The following is a 21,589-nucleotide window of genomic DNA, read 5'->3' as shown; positions in this document are numbered from 1 at the left end:
GAGTTTTTCTATTCAACATTAACTTCCAGGTATTTACCATCGTTAGGCCCTCTGCTAGAACATGTTAAGTCTCCCTTCAATGCATTGCCTGTCTCTGCATCACTGTGTTCTCTGATGTAGATGACACGATTCGATGAGAAGGACTTCACACTCATTTTGCATCCTGCTCCCTTGCAGACACATCAGGCTGGAGACCAGTGGCCCATGTAAAATCCACGTTGCATCAAAGTTTTTCTCATAATCTTAAGATAAATTTCTAACTCGGCCTCCTCGTTCAGCAGCCGTAGTGTCCTCACACGCATGATTTTTTTAGGATAATCGCGATACTTCAATGGCGTCACTTGCCTCCAGTTCAGGAGAGTGGAGTGAATGACATCGACGGTGGGGGAGAAAGAATACCTTCCGCAAATCACCATCTGTTGTTTATGTGTTCTTGTGTGCCTACGTGAGCATGTCCGTCCGTGCGTGTATGTATGTATGAGAGAGAGAGAGAGAGAGAGAGAGAGAGAGAGAGAGAGAGAGGGGGCGGTGAAGCAACACCCTCGACAAACTGATCGATAAAGTTTGGTTCTCATGAATACCGTGCCTGGGTTCAAATCCTCCAGGCGCTGCTCGAGTGCCTTCCACGGCGTATGGTTTCTTTAAGCTCACCAATGCATAAGAGAATAAAATCTTGATATAAACGAGCTGGAAACATGAAGCAAATAACGAATAGCAAGTCAAACCGCCCGCCTTCTTTTATTCTCCCACTCATTTGTCGTTCATTACTCTGCCTTCTTCTCTTCTCAGTTTCTTTATCGCCTTTCTGTCTATCTCCCCTTCCAAAGAAAATAAAAGTTACTTCCTCTTTATGCATATATGAGACGAAAACACGCCTCACTTCCTTATTAATACTGTAAAGTTTTAAAAGACTTTGGAGCACATCAAAAACACAGAAACTAGTCTAAGTCCAACAAAGGATAACAAGCGAAATTAGAACAGTGTCAAGAACAAAGGCATCATAATTGCGTTTGGTAAGAATAATCTCCAACATTTTCACACGCGCGACGCCTCGCGGAATGTTGATGTGTTGTCCTGCTGTGCGCCACGGAAACTGGTGAAAAAAAGGTGGTGTTTTCCCCATCAAAATAGGTGCAGCTCAATGGAATAACACACACACACACACACACACACACACACACACACACACACACACACACACACACACACACACACACACACACTTTAGTAATTCTGGATATTTCTTACGACTGTCTTCTTTAGGGAGGTGCATCTTCCGTGAACTTTATTTTTTTTCTCTCTCTTCTTCTTATCTTCCCTTTTTTTTTTGCTGTTTCCCTTGGCTAGACATCCTCTTACATAAAACACACACACACACACACACACACACACACACACACACACACACACACATACACACATTATCATCTCGAGTCAGAATGAGAGTGACCTCCAACACAGTCCTTTAGAAGCGATACGACACAAGGTTGAGGTGCGCGTGTAGGATGGCAGGCCTTTCAAGTGCCAGTGATTCAAGCGAAAAGGAAAAAATATAATCTTGGAAATATTAAGGAATGAAAAAATAATCAAGGAAAGTGAAAAATGTTAAGAAAGTCTTCAATCCCGAGACTAAACACAAATGTAATGTTCTCTGGTAAACTCTGGAATTCCCTGCCTGCTTCTGTATACAACATTTCAGGGAACTGGCAATCAAGTGGGGCTTTTTTGTTATACTTTTTGTTGTCCTTGCCTACCTTCCCTTCATCCATAAAAGAAAAAAATCTTTCTTCACTTAAGGAAGAGAAAAAAAACAATATTGGTGTATGTTAAACTACACGTGAACTGCTTAGGTATATTCCGTTCATCCCACTCAAAGCTCCGCCATAGAACACCCGCCACGGTGAGCAAGATTGTCGTTATTTACTCGCACACGCGCATGTAAAAGGTTATAATAAACAAATCACTTAATAACACTAGCCGATCAAGTCAATCATGTGGTAGTGGCAGTTCCATTACAGTGACTGTCAGCAGCTGTCAGTCAGTCAGTCAGCGTCAGGCCGTGTGGGGATGAGGGGCGAGGGGCCGCAGACATTAGGGGAGGGAGTTGCCCATATAGCGGCTCCATGAGGGCGAGGGCTGTATGCAAACTGCCCCGTGTAAATACAAACCAACATCCGCATTCAGCTCATTCTCGAGGCGCAGCTGAGGGTCGAACGAGGAGGACTGGACTAAACATCCCTCCTCAAGCCACTGTTAGGCAGGGAACGCTTCCAACAACAAACGGCTTTTTCATCGCCATTTCCGTGAGCGCGGCCAGACTCCCCTGCAGAATTCCTCGTTCAGGAAAATTACCTTTGTTTATCTTGAAACATTATGTCGTTATGCAAAACGTTTTCATATATTACTTATTATACGAAACTTCATTTCGTGGATACTTTTTTTTTTACGTGGTGTGGGTGGATTCACTTTGCTGACTCTTTGGTAAACTCTATAAATATTTCATGATGGGCTCGGGTGATTTGCGTCCATTGTGGAAAAATCAGACTGTGGCAGTGGAAACAATTAGGCTTCCGGTAACGTTGCGAGTCTTGACACGAATTCAGTACGACATAAGAGAGAGAGAGAGAGAGAGAGAGAGAGAGAGATGGATGGAGCACTCACAGGTGTGGGGTCGTACACACGTAATGACCAGCCATCACCACTTCTCTCTCTCTCTCTCTCTCTCTCTCTCTCTCTCTCTCTCTCTCTCCCAAACTCACTGAAAAGCCAAACATTCTCGAGAAAAAACAACGTGCGGTAAGAAATAGAGACGCTGAGAAGGAATGTCCAATACTATGTATACTACAATGAGTTTCAACTTAAAGCCTCTCTCTCTCTCTCTCTCTCTCTCTCTCTCTCTCTCTCTCTCTCTCTCTCTCTCTCTCTCTCTTTTGATGGTAGGAATAGATAGGTTAGGAAATATAATACAATAGTTTTCTTTTCTTTTTCCTTCTTTCTTCACTTACATCGTGGTAGTCAGGCTGAGTTGTGTTTGGCTCTACAATAATATTTTCATCCCTTTTTTCCTCCTTCCTGCAGCGTGGGAAGCAGGATGAGTATTTCTCTCACGGCTCAGTCTGGGAAAGGGTTGTTACTCTAAATATACGTATATCAATTTAAGAAGATTTAGAGTGACACATCTATATACATTTTATACTATAACATGTTAATCTTTATTATCATCTATCATGTCATTTTCCAGCGCTTGTAATAATAGTGTTAGGTAGAGTGCCTGTAATGGCCACCTGGCCACCCTTTTGGCAAGCAGAACTTCTGAAATATTTTACTATCCCTTAACTTCGGATAGGTTAGTTTAGTTTAGTTTTTTTTTTTTTTTTTTGTTATGGCCTATAGCGCCTGTAGGTGTACTTGAAGAGTATGTACTGGAAGCGCTGTTCAGCTTCCATCCATTAGCGGCGCAGGCAGTTTTATTTATAGTGGTACCCATATTAGGGCCCATATCACCACACAAGTGCATTATTGGTGTAACCACCTAGAACCTGGGTATCATGGTGACATGTATAGGTAACTTTAAACTACTCGACAAATGGCAACGTTTTTAATGCTGTACATGGTGGGATTCGAACCTACACGTGGACGTCTGCCCGATCCCATGCTCACCACCTTATCCACTACGCCACCACCCTCTGGTTAGGTTAGGTTAGGTTAGGTCAAGCTGCCGGAATCTAGGCTGACAGTGCCAGTGGGTGAGACGAGCAGGGACTACTCACGGGTTTCCCAACCTGAACGTTGATTGTCTGTACTCATATATGTATACTAAGGACCAATACGGTGCCACCTAGAGTTTACTTTTTCTTCCCGACGACCTCATAAATCAGCAGAGAAAAAGAAAAGGATTGCGACCTCTAAAGAGTGTCACGAATAGGTGAATACCACTTTGGCTATAACATTTCTCTCTCTCTCTCTCTCTCTCTCTCTCTCTCTCTCTCTCTCTCTCTCTCTCTCTAACAAGCCGTATCTAATTCCTCGCGACATTGTGCCGTCCTTGCCTATCACGAACATCAGAGAGGAAAGAACTGCCTCGTCACAAAGACTGAGCCAGGCAGCCAGGCGTGGGGTCGCCTGCCGCTCACCGCTCGCCTCGGCACCGTCTCCAAGGCAGGACCATGGGAATTAAATTTGAGATTGTTTTCCATACTAGGCACGATTTGAGCAGACGAGCAGCCACACCAGAAGAATGTAAATGTAGAGTAGATAGACACAGAGAGACAAGCAGACAGTTGGCAAAGTACAAGGAGAATAGATTAGCACATGAAAATAAAAAATAAGCCGCAAAAAAACAAGGGGCCTTGGTCGCCCCCTGAATAAAACACACAAACCTATCATTCCCATCCATAAATATGTTCGATCTTGGTGATGGACAGAAAGACAGACAGGCAAATGAAAATGTGTGTGGAGAGTAGATAGATAGGGAAGTTTGATAGACGGACAACAGGAATTGAGTGAGGTGAGTAGGCAGGAAGTGAGTACTCATAATCAACAGTTTCATATATTTAGTTGATGTGTGCAGCTTAACAATTGAAGAAATGCTCGAATCATTAATGGGTTTGGTTAATCCACTATATTTTGTCCCATGAGCTTAAGTATAAGATTACGTGAGGGCTTGTTTGCTCCAAATAAGTCCAATCTAGAGCTTTCTGTCTCGTTTCAAGACCATCACTGGTGCACGGCAGCTTCTCTACGAGCAGTCTATACACCTTGATGGTTCGCTTCTTTGTATAAACCGTTGTTACTAGTCATCTCAAAGTTTGTAACACTTTCAATAGATCTTTTTTTATAATTCTGAGATGAAAAGTTACTCAACAATAAGAAAATAATAAGCTGTTTATTCATTTGCTTTATTACAATACCCACTCAAAAGGCTCCCACTCGAGTGACGTGAAGGTCATGCCAGGTGCCATCTTAATTCCACTATAGACCCTGAGTAACACTGGCATCAACACCATGACGGCACGAGATAATGACCAATCAAAAAGCAACTCTATATCCGGTTGCCTACTAATGATCATATGATATATGTGGTGGAGGAATGAGACTCGAGTACTTTATGAAATAGTTAAGTCACTGGAATCTTTACTGTCTATTATCGATGCCACTCAATCAATGGCTTTGATACCACTACCTCTTCAGTGGTATCGACGATATCGATTCCAACAGATCCGTATCGTACCCAACTCTACTATTAACCTCCACTTGTCTTCCACCTCTCTTCTTGTTCCTTTCTCCTCCGAGCAATCTCCAAACATTCAACGATGATCAACGACAAAACAATGAGAAAAATATATTCATGAAGGCCTATATCAAGAAATCTCGCTTCCCATGGCAAATGCTGGTGCTTTGCCATCAACAGCAATGCATAAACTAGATTATTCTTGCACTGGCGTGCCGGGACACTAGTATTTATCATTACAATGACATTGTAACATGAAAACTAGGGTTTGTATATTCAGATTCCGACATTTATGGCAATAGAGAGAGAGAGAGAGAGAGAGAGAGAGAGAGAGAGAGAGAATCTATAAGATTGGTTGCCCTCGATATGCTTTGGCAATGAAGCTTCATGAAAACTAATCAGCTAACAATTTAACTATCTGAACAAATAAATGAATCAAAAAGTGCAAAAGGAATAATAAAAGGTGCATATTCTGCTGAACGTCTCAAAAGACTGGTAAAATTATACACACCGTTAGTTGCAAAGTTCAAGATTGAAGGCGTAACGAGCGAGAATCAACATACCAGACTGGCGAGCACGGTGAGTGGTGAATCTAAGAACAGAAAGAAGCCTTGCGGTGGAAGTGTGCGGCGAGAAGCAGCGTAATAAGGCGTCGTCTGTTGCTGAGGTGGAAGCCTCTTTGGGTGGAGGGAGTGTGTTGTATCCCGTTCACCTTCTACTTCAACGATGAACTGTTTGCTAATTAAGTACAGCTGTCAAAAGGAAGTGTAATGCAGGATGTTATGAATGACTGTATAGTGACCGTTTTCGTGATTATGCCACCAAGCAACACTACCAGACTGGTCTTCTACAAACCGATAATGAAGAAGAGAATCTGTTTGTTTTCAGAAGAGGAAAGGCATAGAACTAAGCTTGCCGCCTTCCGCTTCCTCTCCATCTGGTCGGCACTTTGGGCTCTGCTTCATACTCACTCTCGAACTCCTTTCGGCATTTTGTTCTTCATAGCACAAAGATACTTTTCGTAGTCACCCCATCACTTGAAATTACGATCTGTGTATTTGTGTGTGTGTGTGTGTGTGTGTGTGTGTGTGTGTGTGTGTGTGTGTGTGTGTGTGTATGTATCTCCTTTAGCCCAGAAATTCCCGTAAAAAAGCCCACATGGTATAAAAAAAAAAAAGAGATCACAAGAAAAAGGAGAAAGACCAGGACGCGTTTTCATATTCATTCTGCTTACTTACTTTTTATTATGTGTGTGTGTGTGTGTGTGTGTGTGTGTGTGTGTGTGTGTGTGTGTGTGTGTGTGTGTGTGTGTGTGTTATAAGGCATACAATCGCACACGACTTTGATACAGGCATATTACTGACCACAACCACAACATACACGGCCCTAATAATCCTAGCAGATCGCACCAACTTACATGATTGAAGACTTAAGCTCCAGACACACCACAGGGATATAAATCATCAGGGAGCTAGTTTTAACACATTCTATGGCCACACGAGTACACAAGCATCTATACCTGACATTATAGTAACCAACGATACCATAACACAAGAAGAAGTGCCCTCATGACCCCCTTTGACACTGCTCCAATGATCATCACTATTCACTACACGCGCCATAACATAACGACACCCTCACCACCAACTCTAAATCCAAAACTTGTTACATGGGAGATATTCAGTCATGAAATACAAGGAAATAATGCCAACCTACAAACACACTGTGACTAAACAAGACTTAGACACAACACTGCAACAATGAATCAGTTCGATAACAAAAGCAATGGGAAAACACGTAGCTAAGTCGATGAAGTATTGGGGTACACCTTTGTAACGGTGATACCTCTAACAACAAAACAAAATGTATTAATACAATAAAATACAGTGACACAATAAAAAGGTTCCAGCATTGGGCATAAAACATCACAGAACACAGTAAGTACACTCAGAAAACCACAAACCACAAACATAACTTAAAATATCATAATCTGCAAAGCTCAACAAACACACCACTACCCACTCTCACGGAACATACACATATACATACATACATACATGATAATTGGGGAAGAAAGTGGTAGAAAAGTGGAAGAAGAAAGGTTTGGGGGTGGCTAACATAAATTGCCACATACAGTTACTTTCTCGACAATTGAATAGCAAGCATTATAATAAAAGACCATTCAGGCTCACTAATTCCCCCGCACTCTTCACTAACATGTCATATACAGACAAGAGAAATATTAGTAACAAATATACGAAAAGCAATGGAAGATACAAACAAACATAATGATGATGAACAAATAATAATAAGACGGTTCAGAAAACAGATCGGTTGTGACGCGGCGAAATATTCAAGACGCTGTTAATGCTAACGCTGTGTCGCGGAGTGAACGAGTCTTCGGTTTACGCACGACAGTGTTACGCAGACGCTCAGTTTGATCCCTAGCCGTGCCGCTGTGCGTGAAAGGCGTCGTACGCAGCCTCCTCCCACGTGGTGACGAAGGGGCGCCCATCGCTGCCATACACCCGGACGGAGGGTGAGGGCCAAACGCTCGGTTGGTCGGTGGTCGCGGCGAGCCTTGCCTCGCTCCTAATCCTCGCGGATACGGCCTTGCGGCGGGCCCTGCGCCGCCTCGTAGCGCTCGTCACGAAGGGAGGCTCGCCGCTCCCAGACACCCGAGTGTCGCGAGCCAGAGGTTCCTCGCTGTTTGTTGTCGACGTTGCCTCATTTTCTGCTGAGGCGCGAGATTCGACCTTCGCGGCAGCCTCGTTTTCTGCCGAGGCTTTCATCGCTGCGCGGTGGGCCCGACGGCGTGCCCTTCGTTTCTGGCAGGCGCTCATCCTGCTCTTGGTCGTTGCCGCTGCAACCTCATTTTCTGGTGAGGCGCTTGTCTCGCAGTGGACGGACGCAGTGTGGGGGAGGTAACTAATCTCGGGCGCGAACACGTCCAATCCTTTCTCTTCCGCTTCATCGACTTCCTCAGCCCAGGTCACGGCGACCCTGGGCTCCTGCTCCTCGTCCTTCTGCCGCTCCTCCCCCACATCCTCGGCAGCAGCCGCGGCGCTGCAAGCCTCCGCAAAGCCGTTTTCGTCGTCGGTGACGTTCCCTTCACTTATTTCAGTGACACGATTGTTTTGGAAATAAATGGAGGGAACGTCGTCGCTATCGGGCGTCAAGGAGGGCTCGGCCTCCTTGCGCTTGGCGCGCCGCTCGCGCTTATTTCGCCGGAACAGTTTGCGGAGCCACCCGAAGCAGCCGCCGCCGCCTCGGGTGTCTTCCTCCTCATCCATCACTCGTGATGTTTGGGGAGCCATGGCTCTGTTCCTTGCTTATCCTAAACAGGGTGTCGGAACATGGACACCTTCGGTACAAAAGATGTATTAAAATAAATCATGCAAGTATTCTTCTGATTGGCTGAGCGTCGCCTCGCAGCAAGCAGCTGATTGGCTCAGCCGCCTCACTCAGCTCCAAGCTGCCGTGATGCCTGCCTGTCACAAGATGACTATGGGTTCATTCAGCACTAGTGGAGGGGCACCATCCTCACTATAGCAGAGGTGAATCAGGCTTAACTCCATGCCAGGCAGGTTGGAGGGGTGAGGTGATTGGGGGAGTAGGGTGGTGGGGAGGGTGGAGGAGCTACAATGAAAGAATATAGAGAAGTGAATGAGGTGAGGCGTGAAAAAAAAAAAAAGTTATAAAGGTAGACGATCCGTATGGCCAGCTTCCGTGTCTTGACCCAAGAGTACCGGCACTGTTCCCCACCGTAAAGGCAATAGTTATCATTATAATCATATGCTATAAGCTGCTCATTGTATACACACAGGTCAGAGGGTTGGGTGGCGTAGTTGATTAAGGCGGCTCGTGTTCGAATCCTTGGCAAACCTAGTTGCCCAGTGGAAGATTTAGCGTTCTCCCGTTATCCCTAGCGGTGCCGTATGACCTAAGCTGTTGCGGCACCTAATGGAGTAATTTCCATTTTCCCGTCATTTGAAATCACAAGCTAACATAAAAAGTTTTTCTTTTTTTTTCAATATTATATATTACCATCTGGCACCTGAGGACAGTGACGCAGAGCCGCGGGCACCAACAGTGAGCTATTCCACATGTAGTTTAGAGAATCGAACAGCATTTCAGGCCACAGTGATGTCCTTCGTAAGAATACCATCTATCACTCCCTAGATAGCGAAGGAAGCTGTGTTAGTCCAAGAAAGTGTAGTCTTTAGTTATCGATGGAGGGAAGTGAAATGGCAACTCTCATCACTCAGTCACAAGTGTCCAACGAGTTAGTCAACTTGTTTAGTTGCAAAAGTCAGAGAGTATTTTGTCATTCATAGCACAGTAATATATATCGTCAGTAATACTACCTATCAGTCCTCAAATAAGGAAGCAAGTTTTGTTAGTCCAAGAAAGTGAAGTCTTAAATCGTGGGCAAAATGAGAACAGGACAAAATTGCGTCTCATCTCCTTCATCAGTGAGTGAATTTCTATGTCCTAATTTTAGACATGGCCATCATTTTGTTATTCATTGCCAGAACAGTGACGCGTCTCACAAGTGTACCTCCTATAATGGTCCCCAGATGACGATGATCGTTTCTCGAGATAAGTCATCCATTGGCGGAGGAAGGCAAGGTGAACTGGCCGCGTCTCGTCTCCTGCACGTCGGTCAGTTAGTAGCGAGAGATTTTCGATATTGAAACTTTAAAGATGAAGCTGCCTTTAGTTATTAATAGCACAGTAACGTTCCTCGCGAGTAAATCATGACTATAACCTGCAGACAATGAGGAAGACTGTAGTATTCCAAGAAAGTGCAATCTTTAGTCACCGCCAGAGGGAGGAGACGGACATTGTAGGTGCGTCATATCTCCCACTCATTGCTTAGGGCAAAAGTGAGCCACTTTTCTATTTATAGTTTACAAAATTGAACAGTATTTTTTCCGTATTATAATGGTATTCTTCGTATGTATGTTATCCACTAAGATGACTTGACAACGAAGGATGTTGGTCTATTCTAAGATTAATGCGTAATATATAGCCGGAGAGAGGCGAGTCGAGCAGCGGTCTCGTCTCTCTCACAGTTCTTAGTTCCTACAGAAAGAACAGTAAAGTGTGTTCCAAGTTATACTCCTGTTATAGTTTCAAGAGTACTGGAAGTGTTGTGCTCCTCATCGCGTGATAATATTATCGTCTCAAAATGGAAAGTAAATGAAGTAAGTGAAGTAAATGTAAAAGATGGTTTCAACTTAACTTTTTTTTCTCAGTTAATGGCAAGAAATCACACCGCAGCAAACTCCCTTCTCTTCCACAGAAATTTTTGGACATTAGTGTACGCAGAAATAAAGCAAAACAAGCTCTAGAAAAAGAAATCAGTGTCAAGGTTTAAAAACAATATTAAAAGGACAAACAGATCTTTCTCACACAAGAGATTAACAGACAGGACCCTTGCTTCATTCCTGCTCATCACCAGCGGTAAGTGTCTGCTGCTGTTGCTCCTCCTCCTTGATGTTACTCTCTTTCCATGAATTCAGATTGTTTTCTTATGAGGTGAATGATAATGTGTTAGGGTGCCTAACGGAGTAGAGATAGACTTGCAATATTACCATGCCAAGACTGTTTGATTATGTGGTGAGCTATTATGTGGTGACAAGGTTAAGTGAGCTTTCCAGGTTATTTCTATATTGTCTTAAATATTTATGATAATAAAATATCTTCTGAGCTATGATAATCAGGTTGTGTTCCCAGATTAACATTCTTAGTATAATTGTCAACAAAGTGATTCCTTGACTGCTCTCCTCTTCAATACGTCTTAATGGTTTTAAGTAGCGACACGGAAATTCAATAAGGCATTTTATTTCCTTTGAGTCTGGTTGTGTTTCCTGAACTACAATCGAAATTTAGTGTAATGTTCCACGAAACGCTATCTCTGGTGCTCTTTCAATTAACTTGACGTATTTTTCCAGCTGAATTTTAGGTTTTGAGACAATTCCAATATCAAGACATTTTTCTAAGCTTTGTTGTGTTTCTAGCATGTATCATCATTATATCAAGAAAATGCAGAGACAAACAAAACCTCTCTTATTCTTTGTACCAGTCATGCCATTGAACTATATCAATGATTAAATCAATAATATCAAAGGATAAAGGTATTAGGATGATTAGTAGTTAAAAGGTAATTGATAGTGGAGGAGGGAGAGAAGGAGATCATGGAGAATGGGATGGTGAATGAGATGGAGGAAAGGTGGGAGGAGGAAGAATAGGATGTGATGGAGGGAAGAGTAGAGAAATATTGAAAGAGGTAATGGCAAAACTGGTCATTGAAGAGGTAGCTGGAGGAGTTCGAGAAGTGAGAGGAGGAGGGGTAGTGGAAGAGAGGGAAGAGAAAGAGATGGACAGGTTGTGATGGAGGTGACGCAGATAAAAGGGAATGGAAGAGACGCACTGTTCATGATGCAGGACTGAGTATAGACCACAGGAGGGGCATGCGCAGTGAGCGGAACCTTTTGAGTACATTAATCTGTTAGAGAAAAACGACAGCCTTCATCAGGTAGGAGGTGACATACGTTGTTAGCGAATATATGGATCAGCAGCGACAGAAGTATTACTCTATTTATGAATCACTTACAGCACCTACGTAAAGCTTTATTGCCACATTAAACTAGACAATGTAAAGCAGATTATGGAACGCTTCATTATCACCACATTAAGCAGATCACGTAAGCTTCCAGCGTGGCCAGTGTTCGGCGCTTAGAGTGTGAGAGGATTTGGGCAGCACGACTCCCCGGCTGAGTTGAATGACGGCTGCTCTGATCCTGTTGTCATCCGCCGCTGTGGAAAGTGTTATAGTGTATAATTCATTTTCCTTTTATTACTGTTATTATTATTATTATTATTATTATTATTATTATTATTATTATTATTATTATTATTATTATTATTATTATTATTATTATTATTATTATTATCAATGTTATTATTATTGCTTTCTTTATTATTTTTGTTATTATTATCATCGTTATTGTAACTGTTGCTATTATTATTCATTATACGCTTCTCTTCTGTCTTTTGTTGGGCGAGCCTGCTCGCGAACCCCGCTCTGGTTGAGTCAGTATCAAGGAAGCTGAAAACATGATAAATATGAACTCTTCACTAACCCGTTAAGTGTTACATTACTTTACATACAGGGTACCCTGAGAAGTTACAATTTTTTTTTTTTTCTTAGCCCAAACAACTCAAAATCAACCAAGACACAATGAAAACATTTAAAAGGATCATTTTAAATCCCCGCACCAGGCTGGACTGGACATTCCCCACCCCCGCCGTTCCCACATCTGCTCTCTTCGCTTCTGATGCGCTTCATACTCTGTCCTCCACCACATCTTACATGCAACCATTAGTTCATTCCTTAAAACTATTTACAGAAACTAAATCAACTCATTTTCAAAATAAAATCGATGCTACTTTGTTATGTGGTCTGTGTCATAAAGCTCCTTTGGTATGCGGTCTGCGCTTCATCTTGTGATCTACAGCAAGAAGAAAAGATACTTTTTTTTTTATTCTCAAGAGATAAGGAAAACACTTGTCTTGGTTTCGAGAGACTGTCTGGTTAGAGAATCTGAAACATGAGTGGGATCTCTGATGGAGTGTCAAAGCTCCTGTCCCGACTCAATAAGTCATGGTGTATAGGTATCACTACGCCCGCCAGGTTATCGTGGAATCGCATCGTTATCGCAGAAACTGAAATCGTTATCGTGGAAAATTGCATCGGTATCTATTTCGATTTACGTATTTCAAGTCTTTTACTGTTCATGCTTTTTAAAATCGTATCAGCGTGTGGAACTCTTCAAAACAGGACTCCACGCAGAGTCTACTTGCCATGATTATAAAGACAGCTCTGGCAGCAGAATACCCAAAATTCCAGCTCCTTCTAGAGAAACATGTCAGACATTCCCAGGAAACTAACTAATGCCCATGCAAGACAAATAATTAGCGCAGAAACCGTATATTTGTAAAACATCATGTGACGTGAGAAACCACTGGGAGTACTCAACGCCAGCACGGCATGTGACTTGAAAAACACTTGGTGGGCTAAGTTACTGTAGATCTTTGATAGAGCTGCCCTCTGTTGGCCCTTTCCTGAAATTGGTTGTTGAAGGGTAACTCAAACATTCATATTTCCAAATTTTCTCAAAGCCCACACTTACTCAGTCTACGTAGAGAAAGTTAGCTTGGCGCTGAGTGCGATCTCTCCGCACCTCTCGTGCCTACTACTCGTGTCCTTAGGACTTTTTGACATTAAGAGTGATAGTCCGGAGTGTTGTGTTTGCCTCTTGCTGTGATATATTGCTAACGGTACTGCCACCATCAGAAAAAAAAACGTGCGTGCGCATGAGCGTATGAACATTTACCGGAAAGCACAATGACACATTTTATTAAAAAAAAAAGTGAGGAATGCTGAAATTTCCGTACCGTATTGCTCTCCTATGAGCGTAATGGCAAGACTGTCACGTGTATACAAAGACTGCCACGTGTAGGTTTAATCATAATGGTTTCTTTTGCAACTTTTCTTATTCTTATGTTTTTATGCCCAATATTCTTGAAAATGAACATGTATATCATTTTTTTTATACATTTGTGTATTTATATCAGCGTAGAGACAGTTGATGCGTGGTGCTGCTGGCTCGTTACTGGGAAATCCGCTTACGAAGTCAGGGATTGCTTAGATATGTTAGGCCAGACAAGTAAAGAGACACTCATGTAACGAAAGCTGGGTGTGTATTACGCACGCGCATGTTGCTGTGATGTGAAAATCTCTCTCTCTCTCTCTCTCTCTCTCTCTCTCTCTCTCTCTCTCTCTCTCTCTCTCTCTCTCTCTCTCTCTCTCTCTCTCTCTCAATGAAGTGAGGATTCCCCCTTAGCCGCCTGTCCTTATCGCAGTGCAGTTGACGACTTCTATTTCCCTTCACCATTACACTCCTTTCTAAGTCCTCCCAAGGCGTGATGCCAGGCCACCTCACGCTCCTCCTTACTCTTGCCCTGGATGTGAGGGTGATCCGTTTCCTGGAATATTTTGAATGTGTGTTGGCAAGGAGCCGAGTGGAGCTTTGTTGTGGGCGAGTCAGTGTGGCGTAAGTGTGGCAGTCTGCTGAGGGACGCCTGCTATGTTTGTTTGTCTCTACGTCTGCTTATTCTTGTGATTTAGGACCTGTGTTTTTAAACCATTTTAGCTTCTTGTATTGAATGATTTTGATACACTGTAGTGGAAGTTATTAGAGTTTTCAATGTGTCTTTTTGTATATATATATATATATATATATATATATATATATATATATATATATATATATATATATATATATATATATATATATATATTTGTAGAGAAAGTTTGAGAAGGATTTTATACCATTAACAAGATAAGGTAATATTCATTTGAGGAATGGCAAGTTTATATGAGACAGCAAAGCCAGTTGATCTCTGGGCGCCATTTGACAGTGTTACCCGTGAGAAAATTAAAGAGATTCTGAATATGTCACGTGTTACTTTAGTGGATTCTGTGACTTGGAGGCTGTCTGTATGTTATCCCTCATTTGTTCGCCTTGACTTTCATTGCTCGTATTTCTGAAAGAAAGGTTTGTAGTGGTCAGAAGATTACTGGCTAGAGTCTTCACTATTTAAATTCCCACATAAGTTTCTGAAGCTGTGCAAAATCACCAAATAGTAAGAAGAATGAATATGAAAACATGTCATGGTACTAAAGAGGTTAAGATCATTGTGTGCTTTAGGACTGACTGTTTTTGTTTTGTATATTTAGCAACTCCTCAGTCCTTCCCAGCGTGGTTTATAGAACTAGACTATCTTTTTCATATTACTTGTACGAAAATGTAAAAAATCCAAACAATTTATCCTCTTTTTCACTAGGGTGCAATCATGTCCATATATGAGACACTTAAAACATTTGAAACTTGCGAGAAACAAGGAAACATTGATCGATTTGCTTAATATTACAGAGGAGTGCAGTCTCTTCCACTAAATTGCTAATACATTCACCAGATTTGTTCACGGAAAGGATAATTTTGACTCAAGCTTTATGTATTGATCTTCGGCTCTTGTTCGGTGATACTTATAGCTGTCTGGGCTGTTTTGGGGAGTCCTGGGCTGTCTGGGTCGCCTCTTGCTGTACACTCCCTTGCTTGCTGTCCTCTTACAAGTGATGTGTTGCTTCCTGTGGCTTCCTCTCGGCTTATTCTGTGCAGGGAGCGTGTTTATCTCTCACTCTTAGACGTGACTTGTGTAAAATCTCCTCCATTCTCTGCATATTTTTCCCCGTCCTTGCTCTTCATCATAATTATATTTCGTCACTCGTACTTCTCCTCCCCTTCCTCCTCCTCGCCCCTTTTTCCTCCCTTGTCTTCTACTAGCATCCCTTCCTCCATCCTTCCTCCTCCTCCTCCTCCTCCTCCTCCTCCTCCTCCTCCTCCTCCTCCTCCTCCTCCTCCTTCTCTTCCTCCTCTTCCTCCTCATCTTTTCCACTACATTTTTCATTCAAATTTTTCCTACCCTTTCCTTATTTTTGTGTCAGAGGAAGACTTCTCACCAGCCAGGCCCTTCATCTCTCTCTCTCTCTCTCTCTCTCTCTCTCTCTCTCTCTCTCTCTCTCTCTCTCTCTCTCTCTCTCTCTCTCTCTCTCTCTCTCTCTGTCCTCTGTTTTCGTCGCTAGCCCGAGTTTTCGTCGCCAACACCTCGCCAGGAAGACGTTAATTAATTCCAGGTAAATCACAATTAATAGGTGATTAGCGGCGAGGTCACCTGTCCGCCCCACCTGCCGCGCTCTGGTAGCTTCTTCAAATATACTTTTCGAGATCACTTTCTTTGAGATGGATTTTAATTTTTCAGGGTGGATTTTTTTTTCTTTTTTTCTTTTTTTCTTTTTAGGTAGGAGTCGTCTCGTTATGAGTTGTGTTTTGGGAATATGTGGTGAGTAGATAGGTGGGTAGATAGGCAGGTGCATGGATTGGTACTCGTAGGTAAACAGTAGTATGAGTTGGGTGTTGTTTAGGTTGTATTTGTTATCTGAAAAGAAAAAGTATGTATTGTTTAGAGCAAGGGTCGGCAAACTTTTCAGTGCTAGGGCCACATTAAAAAAAATCGCAATCTTATAGGGCCGCACACTATATTAACCCAAAATCATTAATATTTGAGATACAGAATTAAAGGCTTCTAAAGGAAAAGACATTCTCACACGTATGTGCACACTTGCCGGAAGAAAATGAAATGCTCACAATACTATTTGGCGTTGTTTATTAATTTGCTTTTTCAAATTTACGAACATTTGTTGGACCGCATGAATTCCTTTGGCGAGCCGTAGTTTGTCCACACCTGGTTTAGAGTATCTGTTTCAGAATTTGATGGGTACATAGATTATTTGAATTGATGGGTTGGTGATAGTAGTTACATTTATCATTTGTAAAGTTGAATTGTCTCTATTCTATCCACCTCGTCTTTTTTTTTCTAACTTTACCTTCATTTACTTTGCAGTCACTCACACTCTTTGCTTTCCCCATTAACTTTTTTTCTTTCCTCTTCGCTCCTTTCCTCTCTCCATGTTCATCATCAAACAGAGTATTAGGGGCCAAAGTGTCTGTTGCTGTTTGTATGCCACTGTATTTCTTTATATTCCGTTGTATTTACACATTCCCGTCAATCGCATTCACACAAACCTTGGTCACTCATTCACTCGATCAGCATTTTTAAACTTGTGCCTTTATGGATGTTTTTCTTAATTTCATTTGGTATTATATAAATCTTCTTAAACTGTCATTAGAATTACGAAAACTTCTGCATTTTATAAATTCGTGCCTTTGTGAATGTTTCCTTTCTTTGATTTGCTATTGTAGAAATCTAATTAAAACTATCATTAAAATTACGAAAACACCTTGAAAAAACTGATAACACCCCCTTGAAAACCACGATAAATTTTACTTGAGCACAATGTTCTTATGGATGTTTTGTTTCTTATTAGTAATTCAATTCTCCTTAAACTATTACTAAATTCATGAAAACTTCTTTGAAAATCCTGAGAACACCCACATTGAAAATCGTTATTATTCCTAACAGACCACAGTGTTCTTATCATTTATTTTTACTGTTAACTCGTTTAATACTAGAACGCATTTATATCTTGAGTTTTGTGTGTGATTAGACCATTTTATTGACATTAGGAAGGGTCTATGGAGGTCAGAAGATTAATGGTCACAGTCTTCACTATTTTAATCCCTACATAAGTTTCTGAAGCTCTGTAAAATCACCAAACAGTAAGCGGAATGAATATGGAAATGCGTCATGGTTCTGAAGGCAGATTTCTTGTTATACTGTCACTGTCATGATGAAAACCCTTGAAAATCCCAACAACTTCTACTACAGCACGAAGATTACTACTCGTGATTCTCTTATGAATGGAGTTTCTTGCTAATAATACAGAATTCTTCTTAAACTATCTCTCAAAAACCCAAATAGATTATACTGGAGCACAAAGTTTACTACTTGTGTCTTTTATCATTGTTTTCCATATTAATAAACAAAAATTCATCTTAACCTCTTCAGTACTGGAACGCATTTTTATCATGAATTTTTAGTGTGATTAGACGATTTCATTTACATTAGGAAGGGTCTATGGAGATCAGAAGATTAATGGATAGAGTCTTCACTATTTTAACCACATATAAGTTTCTGAAGCTGCATAAAATCACTATATAGTTAGCACAAAAATATGACGGTATTGAAGGTGTTAAACTATCACTTAAATAATGAAAACTCAGACAGCTTCTAGTAGTGTCTGTTAAAAGTAGTAGAGATAAAAATAACCTATAGAGCTGAGCATACAGACCTCACTCTCCCGCTCTGACGCCTTCCTTCTCACTGCAACCATCGCCAACAAGTCTGTCTGCCCTCCTGAGTCTTGCTGCCTCTCCTTTAGCCTCTCAACTCCCACATCGACCTTTCCACGAGACTGACGCCAACTACTCAGTGTGTGTGTGTGTGTTTCACTGTTTGATCTGCTGCAGTCTCTGACGAGACAGCCAGACGTTACCCTACGGAACGAGCTTAGAGCTCATTATTTCCGATCTTCGGATAGGCCTGAGTGTGTGTGTGTGTGTGTGTGTGTGTGTGTGTGTGTGTGTGTGTGTGTGTGTGTGTGTGTGTGTGTGTGTGTGTGTGTGTGTGTGTGTGTGTGTGTGTTGGGATCCTAATGCACGTTGGACTGGAGAGAGAGAGAGAGAGAGAGAGAGAGAGAGAGAGAGAGAGAGAGAGAGAGAGAGAGAGAGAGAGAGAGAGAGAGAGAGAGAGAGAGAGAGAGAGAGAGAGAGAGAGAGAGAGAGAGAGAGAGAGAGAGAGAGAGAGAGAGAGAGAGAGAGAGAGAGAGAGAGAGAGAGAGAGAGAGAAAGAGAGAGAAATCAGCCCTAAACATCCTAAATAAATAAAAAAACTAAAACAAAGAAATATGAAAAAAAAAATGATTCAGAATATAACTAGGTAAAACACAGCAAAATTTAAAAAAAATGCAATACATACTTACATTAGCTCAGTTAAAGGGACAACATGCAAGGAAGGCGGCAAGACACAATTTAACCATCAATACTGCGACGCATTTTTACCTTGATTTTTGGGTATGATTAGACGATTTTATTTGCATTAGGAAGGGTCTATGGAGGTCAGAAAATAAATGGCCAGAGTCTTTACTGTTTTATCGCAACATAAGTTACTGAAGCTGTAAAAAAAATCGCTAAATAGTAACCAGAATGAACATGAAAACGCGGCATAGTACTGAAAATATTAAACGTTTGATGGTAATGCAATGAAGGGAGACGATGCTGGGAGGATGAATTTGTAATGGCAATAATAGCAATAATAAGGCAGTGCACGCGCGTTTCCTCATCTGCTTCTCCAACGGCGAAGTTAAACAAGTTCAGAATCAATTCCAAAACTTTGCATGTGTTCTGATGCTTCCTCCACCTTGCCCAGGGACCGAGACAGACAGACAGACAGAGAGAGAGAGAGAGAGAGAGAGAGAGAGAGAGAGAGAGAGAGAGAGAGAGAGAGAGAGAGCCCAGACAGGACAGACAGACAGACAGACAGACAGAGAGAGAGAGAGAGAGAGAGAGAGAGAGAGAGAGAGAGAGAGAGAGATACTGATACTGATACATTTATTGGGCCTTTATGGGTACATTAAAATCAGTACGGTACAAAATGTGAGAATTCCCTCGGTCTGTTGAGCATAAGCTCTTTTACAGACCTATTAGAAATTTATGTTAGGCCGACGCGGTTAGTTGTGGAGGCCTAATTACTATACATATATTTACAAACAAGTAAATTACTAAGATTTCCTAACTAAATTACACTACTACAACCAAATATACATCTACATAACACATATGTAATAAATGCAGTAATAAATACAGTAGTGGATGATAATGACAAATAGATTAATAGTAATAGAAACAATAGATAATGATAATAAATGATAAATAATAGTAAAGAGAAATAAATACAATAACAGAGCAATGAAATATTAAAATAATAATATAATAAATATAATAATAATAATAATAATAGTAAACGTACTATAATAATAAAACAATTTACAATAAAACATTAATAATAATAATACATTAATAATTAATAAAATACTAATAATAATGAAGATTATACAAATAATAACAATCACATATTACAATAATAATAATAAAAATATAATACTATAATGATAATAATACTATAATAATAATAATAATAATAATAATAATAATAATAATAATAATAATAATAATAATAATAATAATAATAATAATAATAAAAATAATAATAATAATAATAATGATAATAATGTTAGACATGAAGTGGAATGTGTCGTCTGACTGTCGTGAATATAGTGACTTGTGAACAAAGATGTTAGTCTGGAGAGATATTATGTCGCTTAGTTTTAGTAATCTAAGGTCATTAAATAATGGGCCAGTATGGGCTGAACGATGACTAAATGACATGACTCGCAGTAGCTTCTTTTGTGCGACAAAAATATTGTCCATGATGGTACTGCCTGCTCCCCAAATGGCACAACAATACAAAAATTTGTGTACGCTAATGATATATATATTTGTCTTAAACAATGAAGAGAAAGATTATTTCTTATCTTGTATATAATTCCAGTTAGTTTATTAGTTTTAACAATAAGCTCACTAATTTGTGATCTCCATTTTAGCTTTTGATCTATCATTATGCCCAGAAATCTACATTCTGACACTTGGTTTAATAACTTGTTGTTAATATAAACATTAATATTGACTGTATTCGTCATGAGTGGGGAGGATAACATGCAATGAGTTTTAGAAATATTTAAGGTAAGTTTATTGCTGTGAATCCAGTTTGCAACTTTCACTAGTTCAGCATTAAGAGTATTGGTGATGATGTTTAAATTCTCCCCCTTGAATGTAAATAGTGGTGTCGTCGGCAAAAAGAATGAAATTAAGTTTGTCAGAGATCCGTGTTATGTCATTTACGTACAATAAAAAGAGAATTGGGCCTAAAATTGATCCTTGAGGAACACCACAGCTAATGGGAACATATGATGATTTGCCGTTATTGTACACTGTGTATTGTTTTCTGGAAGATAGATAACTTTGAAACCAAGCATGTGGTAACCCCCGAATGCCGTACGTTTTTAACTTTACTAAGAGGATTTCATGGGATATTGTATCAAAGGCCTTTGAAAAGTCACAAAAAACTGATATTTGCTGTAACTTGTTGTCTATTGCATTGTGAATATTTTGACAAAGTTTGTGTAGGGTAAGTTCAGGAGAAGAATTAGGGCGAAATCCGAATTGTGATTCAGATAGGATTGAGTACTTACCTGTTACATACAATTTTTTCAAAGATCTTACTGATACTAGGGAGAATTGATATTGGCCTGTAGTTAGTGTGTATGTTTCTCTCACCTTTTTTTGTGAACTGGTATAACTCTGGCTATTTGTAAATATTTAGGGAAACACCCTTCAGCGAACGAACGAAGAGAGAGAGAGCACAACAGTGAAAGTCTTATGGAGCATATTACATTTTTCCTACTTGACGAGGTAGCTTTCTCTCTCTCTCTCTCTCTCTCTCTCTCTCTCTCTCTCTCTCTCTCTCTCTCTCTCTCTCTCTCTCTCTCTCTCTCTCTCTCTCTCTCTCCTCTCTCTCCTCCTCATCCTCCTCCTCCACCTTCTTCCTCTTCTTCTTCTTCTTCTTCTTCTTCTTCTTCTTCTTCTTCTTCTTCTTCTTCTTCTTCTTCTTCTTCACTTTTAGTCACAATGTACTTGAGAGAGAGAGAGA

The sequence above is a fragment of the Portunus trituberculatus genome, chromosome 44 (assembly GCF_017591435.1).
Source record: "Portunus trituberculatus isolate SZX2019 chromosome 44, ASM1759143v1, whole genome shotgun sequence".
In the NCBI taxonomy this organism is placed as follows: domain Eukaryota; kingdom Metazoa; phylum Arthropoda; class Malacostraca; order Decapoda; family Portunidae; genus Portunus; species Portunus trituberculatus.
The sequence above is the reverse complement of the archived record's forward strand: the minus strand, read 5'-3'. Positions refer to the sequence as shown.